Below are 17,491 nucleotides of genomic sequence, written 5' to 3' on the forward strand. Positions count from 1 at the left end.
CATCTATAGCCTTTATTCCATAATTATACTAAAAACTCATTTTACCCTACAGTATATCATATCATTTATGATGCAATCTATATTTTTTGATTTCCTTCATTTACGGATTACTTTTAAATTAAATATGACTAATATTACAAATAGAATAATTTTGATGTAAAATATAAATGGTATTTTTCTATTAAATTATCTTGCTATGTGACAAGTATCTATTATTTATTAAGGTACACTCCATGGATTGAAAATTGCAAAATCCTCTGCTAACTGAGGCTGCTGCTTACCTTTTGGCATCTAAAAATGCATTAGCATCCACAGCACGGAAGTCTCATTTTCTCCTGATGTAATTCACTGTCAAAGAGAAATGTACAATTGATGAGACATGCTATTCTTTCATTCTTTCCAGATCAAATATTAGTGATTTTCTATTCATAACCCTGATGTCTACTTCCTTCAAAGATATTTGTTTAATTTTCTTTTTACTACACCCAGTAATATGTTTTCTGAAAGTAAATTGACTTTTTATATTTAGAATGTGTTTCTTGTAACCAGTGGTTGAAAGAAAGCATCTGTCATATTATATCAGATTTTCCTCTCTTATCACCTAGGGGGGATGTTCTGAATCATTAGTTTATAATCAGTTTTTGTTTTTAATTAAATATTAGCCATATGACTGAGGCAGAGAGAAAAAGCATTTTTCTTTTGGTCTCCCAAATAAATAGATCTATGAAAATAATGTTTGGCAAAATATATGATAAGCTAATAAAAAATAAATTTTATGGCAAATATATAATTTAGAGATTCTTTGGGAAAAGGAAAATGTTTGCATTGTACAACATCAAATCAAAATATTATTGATAAGTAATTGCTATTTATTCAAATTTCAGTATTATACATGGATTGATTTTAATTACTGACTCAATCAACCTTTTCTTTATTAATTTATTCAATCAAACATTCAATCCATATACAAATTAGCTAGCGTATGGTAGTATGCTGGTTTGTGTGAGTGTGTACATCTGTACACATGCATAGTACTTGTGTGTGTACACCTGTGCACATGCATAGTACTTGTGATATATTTCTATACATTCAAAAGCTGCATATAGAATCATAACTAGTGTAAATTACACTGCACACATGAAGATGATGCCATGTACCAGAAAAAAAACAAACAAGAAAATTCACTTTTTGTTTGCTAAATTAAAACACAAGCACCAACATGTAGCAACTTTTGTATTTAATGAGTAAGTGAAACATCGAGATTATTGTCCTTTAGCTATTCTCCAAATGATGCTTTTTGTCTTCGTGTAGTTTAGTATACTGAGAAAAATAAAAAGTTAAGAACATTTTATTATAATCCCTACTGGCAAACTATTAGCCCTTCATAATACTTTCAGGTGTAGGAGGTCCATTTTTTTGAAAGAATTGTGTGGAGACAACTGAAAAGGAAGACATTACATAAAGAAGAGCTCCTGCTGTCCTGCTATGACCAAAAAAAAAAAAAAAAAAAATGAGGTTAAGTCAAAATCTACATGCTCAATTGTAAGACAATTTCTAGTTCCTATCTACAAATGTATATCTCAGAGCATCAGAAGCTAGATTTATGCTTTCTTGGAAGAAACTTAGATATTTATTCCCTAGGAAAGGAAAACAGCTTAAAAGAGCCTCAGATTTATGACATTTCATACATAATATTGGAACATCAATGGCATCAGAAAATTACTTAGATTGAAGTCTACAAATGAAAAAGTTAACATAATTTGCATAATGCACATAAATGTTTTAATAACCTTTTAAATAGCAGGTGTTAACAGGTTAGTTAACATTCAAGATCTCCCAAAGTGAGGGAGAAAATAAGAGAAAATAAAGTACCTACAGACTATCAAGCTTGAGAATGAATCAGACTTCTACCTAGCCATTTGGACAATCTAGAGAGCAATAGTTCCAAACTTTCAAGTTCAAAAGGAGAAATTATTTCTCATCTAGTATGTGTATAGTTGATAAAAAGTTGGAGAAAGAAAAGGCAAAGAATCACAAAATTCATGTTATATCTACCCTTTCTACATAGCTATACTATGCATGTTTTATGGCCAAGTGTAAAGAAAATAAAAGAAACAAAACTATGCAAATATACAAAAAAGAACATGAGGTGAAGAAAAACAGTTAACTAATGGGAATTCATATGATATGATTGAGGTACTGGCAGGCTACAGGATGTCAGTTATGAAAGAGGGTTAGAGAATAAACTGATCAAATTGGAGAAGGGTTAAGTGTTACAAGACAGATAGTATCATAAAATGTGGACTAATATTCTATTATTACTGACATACATTACAAGTAAGAAATTCACTTGTTGAATTGTTTTTGGAAAAGTTGATGATAGGTAGATCGAATGTAAAGCAAATATTAAAAGTAAGACATTAGCTTCAAGAGAAAAGGAGTATTATAAAAATAGTACATGTAACATTTAGTGTTTGATTTAATAATAGCAAGTATCATTTCTTTATAAAAATATATGGTTAAATCTAAAATTAAGAAAGTAAAAATGATATTACTTAGAACTTGATAATAGCGCAAAACATTTTGTTAGTCAGTTTATTTAGCCATTCCACACATTTCTAAACACTATGCCCCACACCACAAATATATGCAGATTTTACTTGTCAAGTTAAAAATAAATAAGTACTAAATAAATGAATAAAAATTTATATGTTTAATCCATCAAATAAAAGAAAAAAAATGTTTTATTTAGGGAAAATAATTAAATTAAATTAGTGACTCACAAAGTTTTTTCAAAAAAGAATACTACCTACAGATGCAGAATTGAATATCTTGATGATCAAGTGGATAACTTGAAACTGCCTTTATGGTTTGTTTTTTTGTTTTTTGTTTTGAGTTGGAGTCTCACTCTATCACCCAGACTGGAGAGCAGTGGCCGTCCCCGGCCACCACAACCTCGACCTGCTGGGATCCGGCGCTACTTCCGCCTCAGCCTTCCAAGTAGCTGGAACTACGGGCGTGCACTACCACGCCTGGCTAGTTTTTGGATTCTATTGTAGAGATGAGGTCTCCCAAAGTTGCCCAGCCTGGCTTCCAGCCTGTGGGCTCAGGCAATCCTCCCACCGCGGCCTCTCAAAGTGCTGGGATTATAGGCATGGGCCACCACGCCCGGCAATAGATTATGTTTTAAATAAAGTTCTCATTCATAAGTGAGAGCTAAACACTAAGAACACATGGGCACAAGGATACGAACAGCAGACATTGGAGACGCCTAAAACCACCCATCAGACACTATGTGCACTACCTGGGGGGACTGGCTCAGTAGAAGACCAAACCTCACCATCACACAATATACTTATGTAGCAAACCTGCACACATACCCCATGAATTCAATATATTTAAAAAAATTATAAAATAGCAACTAGGAAATCTTTTAAAATTATAATTCAATTAAGGCCGGGCTCGGTGACTCAGCCTGTAATCCCGCGCCTTTGGGAGGCTGAGGTGAGTGGATTGCCTGAGCCCGCGGGTTCGAGACCCGCCTGGGCAGCGAGACCTCATCTCTACAATCAATCAAAAAATTAGCCAGGCATGGTAGCTACTCGGAAGGCTGAGGCGGAAGGATCGCCGGAGCCCAGCGGGTCGAGGCTGCGGTGGCCGGGAGCGGCCACTGCACTCCAGTCTGGGCGACCGAGTGAGACTCCAACTCAAAATAATAATAATTAAAAATAATAACAATAATAATTCAATTAAATTGTGAAGCATCTTTTTAAAAGAAAAGAATTGCAAGAAATAAGTGAGTGAATTAAAATAACATCCACTTTGGAGAATCACACCACAGTTATACAAGTTGTTAAAGAATGAAGAGAAATGTCCTAAGAAAAAGAAAAGGAACAACTGCATTTAGGATAAAAATTTTGATGTAAACATTAGTATGACACATTTGATAAACTGAAAGGAGCATAATGTAAATACATAGACTGAGAGTTGTTCTATACCAGGTTGTAAAACTACACAAGCATAAAGACATACAAGGAATCTTTATTTTAAATAATTTAAGATACTTTCCAGACTCCCTCAATGAGAGAATCACTGAGTAATTTTAATCATGGGAACAGCATAATCTCAACAATATCCTTAGTTCAAACAAACAGCAAACAAATTACTCAAGATGTAGTAAAAGCAATGAACTGTGGTGAATAAATATTGGAAGGAATACGTTGCAGATGATACATGAAAGGAGAAAATATATTGAACAGATTTTTAAAAATTGAAAAGACAGAATACAGTAGACTTTAGATATCATTTCTGCCACATCATGTCTGCCATAAATAGATTTTATAGTTGATGGAAAGTAATAGACAATGATGGGAGGTATCTATGTCTTTCAAATTTACGGAAGATTAGTGAATTGTAGTGACTTTCACTAAACTAAAGTCAAACAATGGTAATAAAATATTTGAGGAGTAATTTTCAGGAGTAAAAACCTGCGGTTTTGCTTCTAGTCATGTCCATTTATAGATGAGATACATTGGGTGCAAAAATTTATATTAAGGGGAACAAACTAAATCAAGAAAGAATGACACAGAGACTACAATATATATATTTTGATTACTTTTTTGTAAATGAGATTACATTGATTTTGGTGATGATATTAAGATATTTGTATATATACAAAATCATAAAATTTTATACATTAGGTTACTGAAATTCTTCGTATGTCAGTTATACTTTTTAAAAAGTGTTTATAAAACTATGATGGCATTCTTAAAACAATTAAATTGGAAAAGGGCAAAACATGCTCAAAATTTAGGAAAAGAAGTTTTTAAAAAATTTTTCAAGGGAAGTTAACCAGAAATCTAGAAATCTCCTGAAATAATGGTTTCATTTGTCCAATACTGCCAGTGTTCTTGAGAAAAAAAAAAGAGCCTAAAATCTATGCACAAAGTGTTCCCAGATTGTGCAAACTCTATATAACAAAAGAGCACCAACAATTTTGTGATATTACTTTTACAATAGCACTTCAGAACAATCCATTTTGTTCTGCTGAAAAAAAGCCACAACCCCCAATTTTTCTAACTAGAAAAGAGATATGACTGATTTTAGGAACACTTATTAAAAGATAACAGTAATAGAAAGCAGAATTCTAAAGGAAAAGATTTAAAAGACATCCAAATAGATATATAGTCAAAACAGTTCATCATTTGTAGGAGGAAGAATTTAAAGTACAAGGAGGACTCAATCATGCTAAAGGCTGTGTAGATTGATGAAGAATTAAAACTCTAAGAGATCATTTATTTGCCTTCGTGTTTGAAAGTCACTGGTGTTCACTTAAAGCATTATTTTGCTCACTGGATGATCAGAGATTCTGCTTGCAAAGGGTTAAAGATAAAGTAATAACAGTGCTTACTATCTACATATATGGAAGCCACAACAATAAATCAGAAATTCTGGATGACAGCTTGATGAGGTGACATAGTTACATAAATATTCTATTCAAAATAGGCAGAAAGTCTACTGAACTGGTTTGTGATGATCAGAAGGACAAAATGGGAAAAATGAATGTCAAAATGTATCGGTTAAAATAGTGTAGAGTTGGAGATTTAAAGCCTCAGGGAAGACTGTGGATAGATGTTATCCATGGATGATAATATATGATACATAAAATCACCAGACTCTTTATTATCTGACACCATTTGGATTGTTGTCCCCTTCAAATCTCATCCCCAGTATTGGAGATGGTGTCTAGTGGGAGGTGACTGGATCATAAGTGTGTAGAACTGTGAACCAAATATACCAGTTTTCCTTATAAATTACTCAAATTTAGGCACTTCTTTATAGGAATGCAAAACAGACTAACACATTATCCATACCAGGAGATTTTTGAGAGTGAAAGTGGGACAATTAATTGTTACACTCAGACAAATATGACTCCAGATTGATCAGGTAACCCAAACTGCCTGGTCCTTTGCTAATATATCACAACACAGTGGATAGCATAGTTTAGATTTAATCTGGCAGCAAGGAGCTAGCTGGTAACCAACCCTCTTGTATTCATTTTTATGACTACTTCTTAAAGTCTTTTTTGGAATTCTGTTGCCTTGAAGTCTAGCAGTAATGGGGTATGAGAACAAATGATATGATCCACTGTCAACATGAGCCCCATACTTACGTGGCAGGGGAGATACCATGATCAAGGATGTGGTTTTCCCGGGGCGAGGCTCATCCATTGGACTCTGGATGTGCTGACCCCTACCATTTCCCCAGTTGTGGCAAACTTGACTGCATAATTTGTGATAGTGGGGGAATGTGCTCATGCTCTCCCCTAAAAAAATTAAATTACATTAAATTAAAATATGGACTCATAAAAATACCTAGCATGCTGTCCCTGAATTTCCCATTTGGTGTTTCAAGTTATTTTGAGAGCCTAACGTTAACATAGTGAATCCACTAAACTGAATTAACATGGGTTATGAATAAATGCTAAGAGACAAAAAGCCTGTTTGGAACTGTAGTTTAATTGAAAGAATATTCTGCTTGTTTTAGAAACATTGTTAAACTAGAAGTTTGTTAAGCAGTTATTATTATCCCAACCAATACAGATATATTGTCAATACAACACTTCAACAGTCACTATCAGTTGATTGAAGTGAATATGAGAGTAAAATTTTATCAACCATTTTGATGATAATAGATGAGATGGAACACATAGATTAGTCTTTATATAGGAAAGGGTCACCCTGTCACTGATATAGGAAGAGCAAAGGGCTAAGGGGTACGGAGGGAAAAAAATTGAAAAGTAGGCCTAAAATATAATTGAGCAAATATGATTTTTTGTTATTCATTCTGTTGAAACAGACTAAAATTATAGATATCACTCAAATAACCACATCTTAAAGTACATATGAGGAACCCCCCCAAGAAATTGAATTTATTTATTTTTAAAAGTACATATTTATTCTCATAGGTTTAAATTTCAGGTGCCTTCAAAACACCCCCCCATATGATGCATTACACCTATCGAGGCATTTTTTCACTGTTCAAAACAATTTTTGAACTTGTAAATTTTGATGTCTTTTTAGTACTTCTGCCATTTTTTTTTCTTACCTCTTTCACATCAGTAAAATATTTCCCTTTGAGGACATTTTTTCATCTGGTGAAACAAACAAAAGAAAGTCGCTCAGGGTGAAACTTTCTTTTAGAGAGGGTGAATAGAGAGGGTGAGGTACAGGGCTTATGCTGTTTTTGATCAAAAACTGCTGAACACTCAGTGAAGTGTGGGCAAGAAAACTCATATGTCACCCATCATGAATTGGGCAAACATGTTGAAAGAATCTCAAACAAAAAACCAAAAAAACAAGAAAACAACAAAGAAAACCACACTGAAGCTGAATGTGATCTCTCACAACAACACTAGCTGGTGCACTGATGCCAACGGGTTCCTAAAACACCTAGCTAGGGAAGATGGCACTACAAGGGACCTACCCTCCAAAAAATAATTCCAGTATTTTGGGGCTCCCCCTAATATTCTACAGATATATATGTATATACAGTTACATATATAGATTTATATAGCTTTATTTAATCTTTTTATTTGTTTACACCTCAAGTCTTTCTATAACTACTAATATTTCAAATATCTCAATCTGCTTCCTCATATTGTTGAAAATTTGGGTGCAATATGATGAAAAATTATAAGCGTAAACCTCACCTCATTTATTTTTGTCAGTCTGAAGGTGAAGAACATAGCAATAACTAAAGTACTGCAAAGTCCTAGGGGGATAAAAAAACTGTTATACATAAAAGTATGCTGGGTATGTATTTATCAAATAAGGTATTATTATATTCAATCTTTTTAATTATAAAGATGTGAGGTACAATTCAGGGGTATACAAACATTGATTATGCAGGTAACCTTGTTGATGAGGTGTGATCCTCCCTCCCGTAACAGTTTTCCTCAACTGCCAGTATCACCCCCCCTTCCAATATTTGATCTTTAATATAAAAATACATGACAAGCTAATCTGAAAAGACACATAGAATAAGATTCCAACTATTTGATATTCAAGAAAAGGCGAAACGATGACTACAGTAAAAAGATCAGTAGTTGCAGGGTTTGTGGGGAGGAAGGGATGAATAGGCAGTGATCATTCTGTAATACCACTGTAATAGTAATTATACATCATTATACATTTGTCAAAACCCATAGAATGTGCAACACCAAAAGTCAACCCTGACATAGGCTATGGACTTTGAGTGATATTGACTATAACAAATGTGCCACAAGGGTTCAAGAAATTCATAGCATGGAAGGATTTTATTTGTGCTGGGGCTTAGAGTGCTGAGGAGAGGACAGGAGGTATACGGAAACTGTGTGGGTTCTATTCCATTTTACTGTGAACCTAAAGCTACTTTAAAAAATAAAATTGAATACAGTGTTTTTAAAATCGATTGCACATCAAAGACATGAATTGAAGCATCCCCAAATGTTGCCATTTTGACTATAATTTTAACAACTGCTTAAAACATTTGATAGTTGGGGAAAAAAAGTAAGTGTCTTTCATGTTATATGTATATATGTATTTTTAATATAGCAATCTCAAAAACTACTGAATATAAAAAAGGTAAAGATAGTAAATTGGATGTGGGGTACAATTCGGGGTAGGGTATACAAACACTGATTATGCAGGTACCCTTGTTGATGAGGTATGCCCGTCTCTCTCCTATCAGTTTCCCTCAACTGCCAATCCCACTGCCCCTTCCACTGGCAGTTTCCCACTACTGCCCATCCCTTTCTTATAGTATTATGATAATTGTTCAAGGTCTGTTTATGAGTGAGAACATATGGTAGGTTGTTCTTTGTTTCTGTGAGAGATCACTGAATATGATCGACTCTAAATCCATCCAAGTTGCTGCAAAGTCCATATGTTTGTCATTCTTCATTACTCCATAATATTACATTGTGTATATGTACCACATTTTTTTTTAATCCAGTCCAACTTTTATGGGCATCATGGTTGGTTTCATGTTTTTGCTATTGCAAACAGAGCTGCAACAAACATTCGTGTACAGGTATCCTTTTTGTAGAATGACATGAGTTCCTCTGGTTATATTCTCAATAGGGGAATTGCTGGGTCAAATGGAAGGAAAATATCAAGCTCTTCCAGAAATCACCACACTGTCTTCCAGAGAGGTTGTACTAGTTTGCATTCCCACCAGCAGTGTAGAAGCATTTCTTTTTCTCTGCATCTCCGTCAGCATCCATTGTTGTTTGTTTTATTAATGATGGCCATTCTTACTGGTGGGTTTAGGGTTAGGAGGCATCTCATCGTGATTTTGATTTGCATTTCTCTGATGATTAGTGAAGCTGAGTACTTTATCATGTATCTGTTGACTGCCTGTACATCTTCTTTTGAGAAGTGTCTAATCATGTCTTTTGTCCACTTTTTAATGGAGCTGTTGGGTTTTTTTCCTTTAGGCACATTTGAGTTCTTTGTAGATCCTAGATGTTAGGCCTTTGTCAGATAAACAGTTGATAAATATATATATTTTTTTCCATTCTGTGGGCTGTCCCCCTGCTCTTTTGACAGTTTCTTTTGATATGCAGAAGCTAGTCAGTTTGATGAGGTTCACTTGTCTATTTTTTTTCTTTTCTTTTTTTTTTTTTGAGTTGGAGTCTCACCCTGTCACCCAGACTGGAGTGCAGTGGCCGCTCCTGGCCACCGCAGCCTTGACCTGCTGGGCTCCGGCGATCCTTCCGCCTCAGCCTTCCAAGTAGCTGGAACTACAGGCGCGCACTACCACGCTCGGCTGATTTTTTAATTTATTGTAGAGATGAGGTCTCGCTGCCCAGGCGGATCTCGAAGACACAGGCTCAGGCAATCCACTCACCTCAGCCTCCCAAAAGCGCGGGATTACAGACTGAGCCACCGAGCCCGGCTTATTTTATTTCTTATGGTATGGGCACTAAGGGTTCTGATCAGGAATTGATTGCCAGTTCCAATTTCCATAAGGGTGTCTCTTGAATTTTCTAAGATTCTTTTAGTTTGAAGTTTTACATTTAGGTCTTTGATCTATTTAGAGTTAATTCTTGTGTATAGTAATAGGTAGCGGTCCCATTTCAATCTTCTGCATGTGATCAGCCAGTTTTCCCAGCATCATTGACTGAATAGGTTCTCCTCTCCCCAGTGGTTGTTGTTGGAAGCTTTGTCAAAGAGAAGTTGGTTGACAAATTGAGGCTTTGCTTCCAGAATCTCTATACTGTTCCCTTGGTCTATATGCCTGTTCTTATACCAATGCCAGGTTGTTTTGATTACTGTAACTTTATAGTAAAATTTGAAGTCTAGAAGTGTGATACCTCCTGATTTGTTTCCTTTGCTAGGGATTGTTTTGGTTATTCATGGTTGTTTATGTTTCCATATGAATTTCCGTATTGTCATTTTCAGGACTAAAATGATGTTGGTAACTTAATGGGTATTGTATTGAATCTGTAGATTGCCTTTAGTAGGATGCACATTTTAACAATGTTGATTCTTCCTATCAATGAACATGGAATATTTTTTCCATTTGTTTGTGTCTTGGATTTCTTTGAGCAGTGTTTCGTAATTCTCATTGTAAAGGTCTTTCACTTCTCTGGTTAAGAAGATGCGTGTGTGTGTGTGTGTGTGTGTGTGTGTGTGTGTGTGTGTTATGTGTGGCTATTGTGAATAGGAGTGTGCTTTTTGAGTCTCTTCCTGCTTATTGTTGGTGTATAGGAATGCAACTGTCTTTTCCACATTTATTTTGGAGTGACTTTGCCAAAATCTTTTATTATTGCCAGCAAGTTTTCTGAAAGATTCGCTTGATTTTCAATGTGTAGGATCATATCATCAGCAAAAGACAGATAGCTTGACTTCCACTTTTTTACTATTTGGACACCACTGATTTCCTTCTCTTGTCTAATTTCCCGAGCTAGGACTTCCAACACAATGCTGAACATGAGGAGTCAGAGTGGGCAGCCTTGTCTTGTTCCAGTTTTCAAGAGAAATGTTTCCAGTTTCTATTCATTTAGCAATATGTTAGCTGTGGGTTTATCATAGGTAACACTAACTATTTTGAAGTATGTTCCTTCTATACCTAGATGTTTGAGGGTTTTTATCAAGAAGAGATGTTTGATTTAATCAAAAACTTTTTTTCTGCATTTAATTATATAATCATGTGATTCTTGTTTTTACATCTGCTGATGTATTTAATTACATTTATGGTCTTGCTGTTGTTGAACCAGCCCTGCATCCTGGGGATGAAGCCTACTTGGTCATGGTGAATGATTTTTGAGATGTGTTTTTGGATCCAATTTGAGAGGATCTTGTTGAGGATTTTTACATCTATGGGCATAAGGGATATTGGCCTATAATTCTCTTTTTTTGTTGGATCTTTACCGGTTTCAGTATTAGTGTGATGTTAGTTTCATAAAATGATTTGGGGAGAATTTCATTTTCTCAGTTGCCTGGAATACTTTCAATAGGATTGGTATCAGCTCTTTCTTGTACCTTTTGTAGAACTCTGCTGGAAAGCCATCTGGTTCAAGCCTTTTTTTTTTTTTTTTTTTGTGGGTAGTTTTCATATGACAGAGTCAAATTCCTGGGTTGTTATTGGTCTATTTAGTGTCTCAGTGTCTTCTTTTTCAACCTTGGTAGGGTGTGTGATGTCAGAAAGCCCTCCATTCCATTTAGGTTATCACATTTGTTTCCATATTTGTGTACATAGTGACCTCTGATAATCTTTTGCATTCTTCAGGGTCAGTTGTAATTTGATCTTTTGTATATCTGATTGTGTTGATTTGGACTTTTGCTAGGGGTCCATCAATCTTGTTAATTCTTTCAAAGAACCAACTTTTTGTTTTGTTGATGTTTTCTATGGTATTTTTGTATTCGATGTCCTATGTTTGGGCTCTTACTTTGGTGATTTGGATTCTTCTGCTAAAGTTGTGGTTTTAGTAGTCTTCTCTTTCCAGCTCCCTTAGGTGATTTGTTAGGCTCTCAACTTTTGATGTCATTTTCTAGATTTGTGTTTGTAGAGATATAAATTCCCCTCTGAGAACTGTTTTCATGGCATCCCAGAGGTTTTGGTAAGATGTTCATTTTCATTTGTTTCTAGGAATATTTTAATTTCTGCTTTGATTTCAGTATTGGCCCAGTAGTTGTTCAGGAACATGCTGTTTAGTGTCCATGTCTTTGTAGGCTTTGGGGAAATGTTAGTGCTGATATTTATTTTCATTCCATTGTGGTCTGAGAATGTGCATGGCAAGATTTCAACCTTGTGGAACTTGTTTATGTTTGATTTATGGCCAAGGATATGATTGATCTTGGAGTATTTTCCATGTGTTGATGAATGGAATGTATATTTTGTGGTTGCTTGGTGGAATAATCTGTAGGTATCTCTTAAGTCCATTTGATTGCGTCAAGTTTGCTTATTGTTTGTTATTGTGCAAAAAAGTATGCATGTTAAACAGGCTCGGTGACTCATGTTTATAATCCCAGCACTTGGCAAGGCCAAAGCAAGAGGACTGACTGATCCCAGGTGTTCGAGACCAGCCTGTGCAAATTGGTGAGACCTCATTTTTACAATAAATCAAAATATCAGCCAGGTATGGCACATACCTATAGTTCCAGCTACTTGGAAGGCTGAGATGGAAGGATTGCTGAGCTCAGTAGGAAGAGGCTATGGTGGCCATGAGTGTGCCACTGCACTCCAGCCTGGGTAACTTTGAGACTCTGACTCAAAAACAAAAGAAAAAAAATCAAGCATACAGGTTGAGTGCCTTTTATTCAAAATGCTTAGAAGCAGAAGTGCTTTGAATTTTGAAATTTTAAATTATGGGGTATTTACATATACTATATATAATGCATATTAATATATATTGTAAAATAACATTATATATAATAAATCAAGGGTCATGTAAATTGCTTCATGAAACACGTATAATGATAAAAATAATTTAATTATGATTGCCTAAATCATTTTAGGAAGCTTATGGGTGGTATCAATGTTAGAAAAAACTGTATCTATTCTAGGATAGATTTTTGAAAATGGAAGTGGAAGTGGAAGAAACATGACATCTATTAATTAGGCCCAATTTTGTAGGACTACAGCTTTCAGAATTGTTTCCCTATTCCTTCATGACATTTATGTCCCATAACTTAGTAGCTTTCATTGGTTAAACATCATTCTCACTTACAGCATGCAAATTCTCCCCTCTCCTTATCTCATCTTTCCTTTGCTTTTCCAAAATCTTTCTGTGATTCTATTCCATCAACCACAACCACTCACTCTCACTCTCAGCTTCTAGTCCCATCTTAGTGATACTGAGCAAGATGGCTTATCCAAACAAACAAAATTTTTCTTTAGATGCTGCTATTTAGAGTTTTTACTTGGGACTTGAGAACCTTTTTTCATATGGGAAATTAAAATGTCAATTAGTTTGTGGGGTTGCAATAGTAGAATCTTCAGAGGTTTCTCTCTGGACTTTTGCCTTACTAAGCCCCTCCTGGTGTCCTCTTGTGAACACTTCTAAGTTCTTGCCTCAGTGGCACTCCTTTGGTGCTGGTAAAACATCCTTTTAGATTGAATATCTTTCAAGAGAGCATGAGCCTAGCTTTATAGCAGCATATCCCTGACTATGATAATCATTGCACCAATTTTTCTAGACTCACAATATGATACTTTAATATAGAGATTTAACTCATTTTTAAAATTACAAGTTAACTGTGTTTCTCTTCAGTAATTTTAGTTATCTTCACATGCAATTTTGTTCCTTTTGGATGTCTTTTACCAATATCTCTTTAAAGCCTATTAATGTGTTAATTATATTATCAGATATAAAACAAGCATGGAAACAACCCAGCTTTTTGCAATGAGGAAAACTGCTTACACAAATGAAGAAACACGTTTTTCTGGATATGTTATTAAATTAATATTTCCAAAATTAAAGTATTATTTTGGTGCAATCCAATGCAAATGACAAATGGATATTTTGGTTGTTGTTTTGAAAAATTATAAAAACATTTTTAATGATAACATCAAAGCGAAGAAAGAGTTAAATGTATTTTAAAATAAACTATAATATAAACAGTAAGGAGAAATAATAAAAAGTAATATTTGATATTTGAAAAAATAAAGATGTTCAGAGAAAAAAGAGTAGTCACCAGAGACTGAGGCGTAGAAGGAATAGGGAAATATTGGTCAAAGGGTACCCAATTTAAATTATGAGATAAATATGTTCTGGGGATCTAGTATACAGCACAGTGACTATAGTCGATAATAATGTATTATATACTTGAAATTTGCTAAGCAGGTAGATTGTAAGTATTTTCACACCAAAAAAGTGTAAGTAGGTGAAGTGTTGAATATGCGACTTAGCTTTACTGCGATAGCCATTTCACAATGTATATGTTTTTTCAAAAAAAAGTGTACACTTTAAATATATACAATCATTATTTGTCAATCATATCTCAATAAAGCTGGAAAAATAATTGCTAAAGCATATTATCTGAAATATTAATCAATGCAAACTATTTTTGACTTTAAAATGACAGTTATAATCTTAAACTAGTAAAGGTACTCAATAGTAAGTGATACATTAAAATTCAATAGTAAGTGATACATTAAAATTCAAGTGTTCTATAAATAAAGGGGTTGTGGAGAATTGTTATGTCTTAATGGTCCAGCCATTTTGTTCATTTAAAATTTTTAATATTTTATTTTTTCTTATTTTACATTGATGCTTATTTACTTATTTTACATTATAGTATAATAACATGATATCAACCAAATGTCATCACCTAATTAGCTTCATGGAGAAAAAGCTCTTTTTCAATAATGCTGAAATAGAAAATAACTGTGATAGACACTATCCATTATTTGTTTTACAGATCTTCATTACATCAAGTGAAAATGAAAGATCAACACCACGTTGAAAAGGTACATTGAATGTAAAGTAGATGTTTACTTGTAAACTTCACTTTAGGAACAACTCTGGAGAAGAGGACAAGAGAGTAGAACTATGAAGGTGCTACAGGGGTTTTTTATCATATCCATTATACATGTATGCAAATTCATGCATACATGCATGCATTTTATATGATGATAAAATATTATCTATATATTATTGGTTTCTTTTTTTATTTTAAAGATGTAGGATGCAATTCAGGATTATGTATGCAAGTGGCCGTCATACAGGTAAATTTGGGCCTCCCTTTGGTCTCCACTTTACCTGGTTTGAGATCAGGTACGCTTATTGATGTTATGTGTCCTCCATTCTCCCCTGGCAGTTTCCAGCTACAGCCAATCCCTTTCTTATTATATTATGGTAAATGTGCACAGTCCACTTATGAGTGAGAACATGTGGTACTCAGTTCTTTGATTATGTGATAAAACATTTAATATTATAGACTCTAAATCCATCTAAGTTGCTGCAAAATCCATAATTTTGTTCTTCTTTATGACTGCATAATAGTCTATCATGTATACTTACAACACTTTTTAAAAAATCTAGTCCAGTTTTGTTGGACAGTTGATTACATGTTTTTGATATTGTAAGTGGTGCTACAATAAACATGCATGTGTAGGTATCTTTTTTGTAGTGATTTAAGGTCTTCTGAGTATATTCCCAGAAGGGGGATTCCTGGTTCAAATGGAAGGGTAACTTCTAGTTCTTTTAGGAATTGCCGCACTGTATTCCATAGAGGTTGAACTACTTTGCATTCCCACCAACAGTGTAGAAGCATTCCCTTTTCTCCTCATCTTCGCCAACATCTGTTGTTTTCTTACTGGAATTAGGTAGTATCTCAATGTGGGTTTGATTTGCATCTCTCTGATGATTAGAGAAGCTAAACATTTTTTCATGTATCTGCTGGCTGCTCATAAGACTTTTTTTGAGAAGTGTCTATTCATGTCTTTTACCTACTTTTTAATGGCACTGTTTTTTTTTTCCCCCCTTTTGTCACATTTGAGTTCTTTGTAGATCCTGAATGTTAGGCCTTTGTCAGATTCACAGATGACAAATATTTTTTTTTTCCCATTCTATGGGCTGTCTCCCTGCTCTCTTGATTGTTTGTTTTGCTTTGAAGAAGCTTTTCAGTTTTATGAGATCCCATTTGTCAATCTGATCTCCTATGGCATGGGCTTTTGGGGTATTGATCAGGAATTGTTTGCCTATTCTGATTTCTGTAAGGTTGTCTCCCAAGTTTTCTAACATTCTTAGCATTTGAGGTTTTAGGTTTAGGACTTTGATTCATTTGGAGTTGATTTTTGTGTCTGATGATAAGTAAGGGAGCTGTTTCATTCTTCTGCACATGATCAATTTTCCCAGCACAGTTCTCCTCTCCTCAGTGGCTGTTTGTGGAAGCTTTTTTGAAGATAAATTGTGTGAGAAATTGAGTTATGCTTCTGGAATCTCTATCCTGCTCCATTGATCTATATGCTTGTTCTTGTAACAATACCAAGTTGTTTTGATTATTGTAGCCATATAATAAAGTTTAAAGTCTGGAAGTGTGATACCTCCAGTTTTTTTAATATTATTTGTTGATTTATTTATTATTTATTGATTTTAAAGATGTGGAGTATACAAATGTATATTATGCAAGTATCCTTGCTGATGAGATGTGCCCCTCCCTCCCCTGGCAGTTTCCCTCAACTGCCAATCCCACCCCTCTTCCCCTGGCAGTTTCCCACTACTACCCATCCCTTCCTTATAGTATTATGATAATTGTTCAAGGTTCACTTATGAGTGAGAATATATGGTACTCTGCTCTTTGTTTCTGTGATAGATCACTGAGTATGATCGACTCTAAATCCATCCAAGTTGTTGTGAGGTCCATGTGTTTGTCCTTCTTTATGGCTGCATTAATATTCCATTGTGCATACGTACCACAGTTTTTTATCCAGTCCAGTTTCGATGAGCAGCATGGTTGGTTCCATGTTTTTGCTATCGTGACTGGAGCTATAATAGACATGTGGGTAAAGGTATCTTTTTGGTAGAATGACTTGATATATTCCCAAAAGGATGATGTTTGGGCCATATGAAAGGTCAATTCCTAGTCCCTTTAGAAATCTCCATGCTGTATTCCAAAGAGGTTGCACTAGATTGTATTCCCACCAGCATTGTAGAAGCGTTCCTTTTTCACTGCATCTTCACCAGCATCTGTTGATGTTTGTTTTATTAATGATGGCCATTTTTACTGGGGTTAGGTGGTATCTCAATGTGGTTTTGATTTACATTTGTTTGATGATTAGTGAGGCTGAGCATTTTTTCATGTGTCTGTTGGTTGCCCGTATATCTTATTTTGGGAAGTGTCTATTCATGTCTTGTGCATACTTTTTAATGGGGTTGTTTGGTTTCACTCTTTCGGCACGTTTGAGTTCCTTATAGATCCTAGATGTTAGACCTTTGTCAGATACACACTTGGCAAATAGTTTTCCCCATTCTGTAGGCTGTCTCCCCACACCCTTGATG

This window comes from Carlito syrichta, unplaced genomic scaffold, assembly GCF_000164805.1.
Source record: "Carlito syrichta isolate Samal-C Ts95f unplaced genomic scaffold, Tarsius_syrichta-2.0.1 Scaffold308082, whole genome shotgun sequence".
NCBI lineage: Eukaryota > Metazoa > Chordata > Mammalia > Primates > Tarsiidae > Carlito > Carlito syrichta.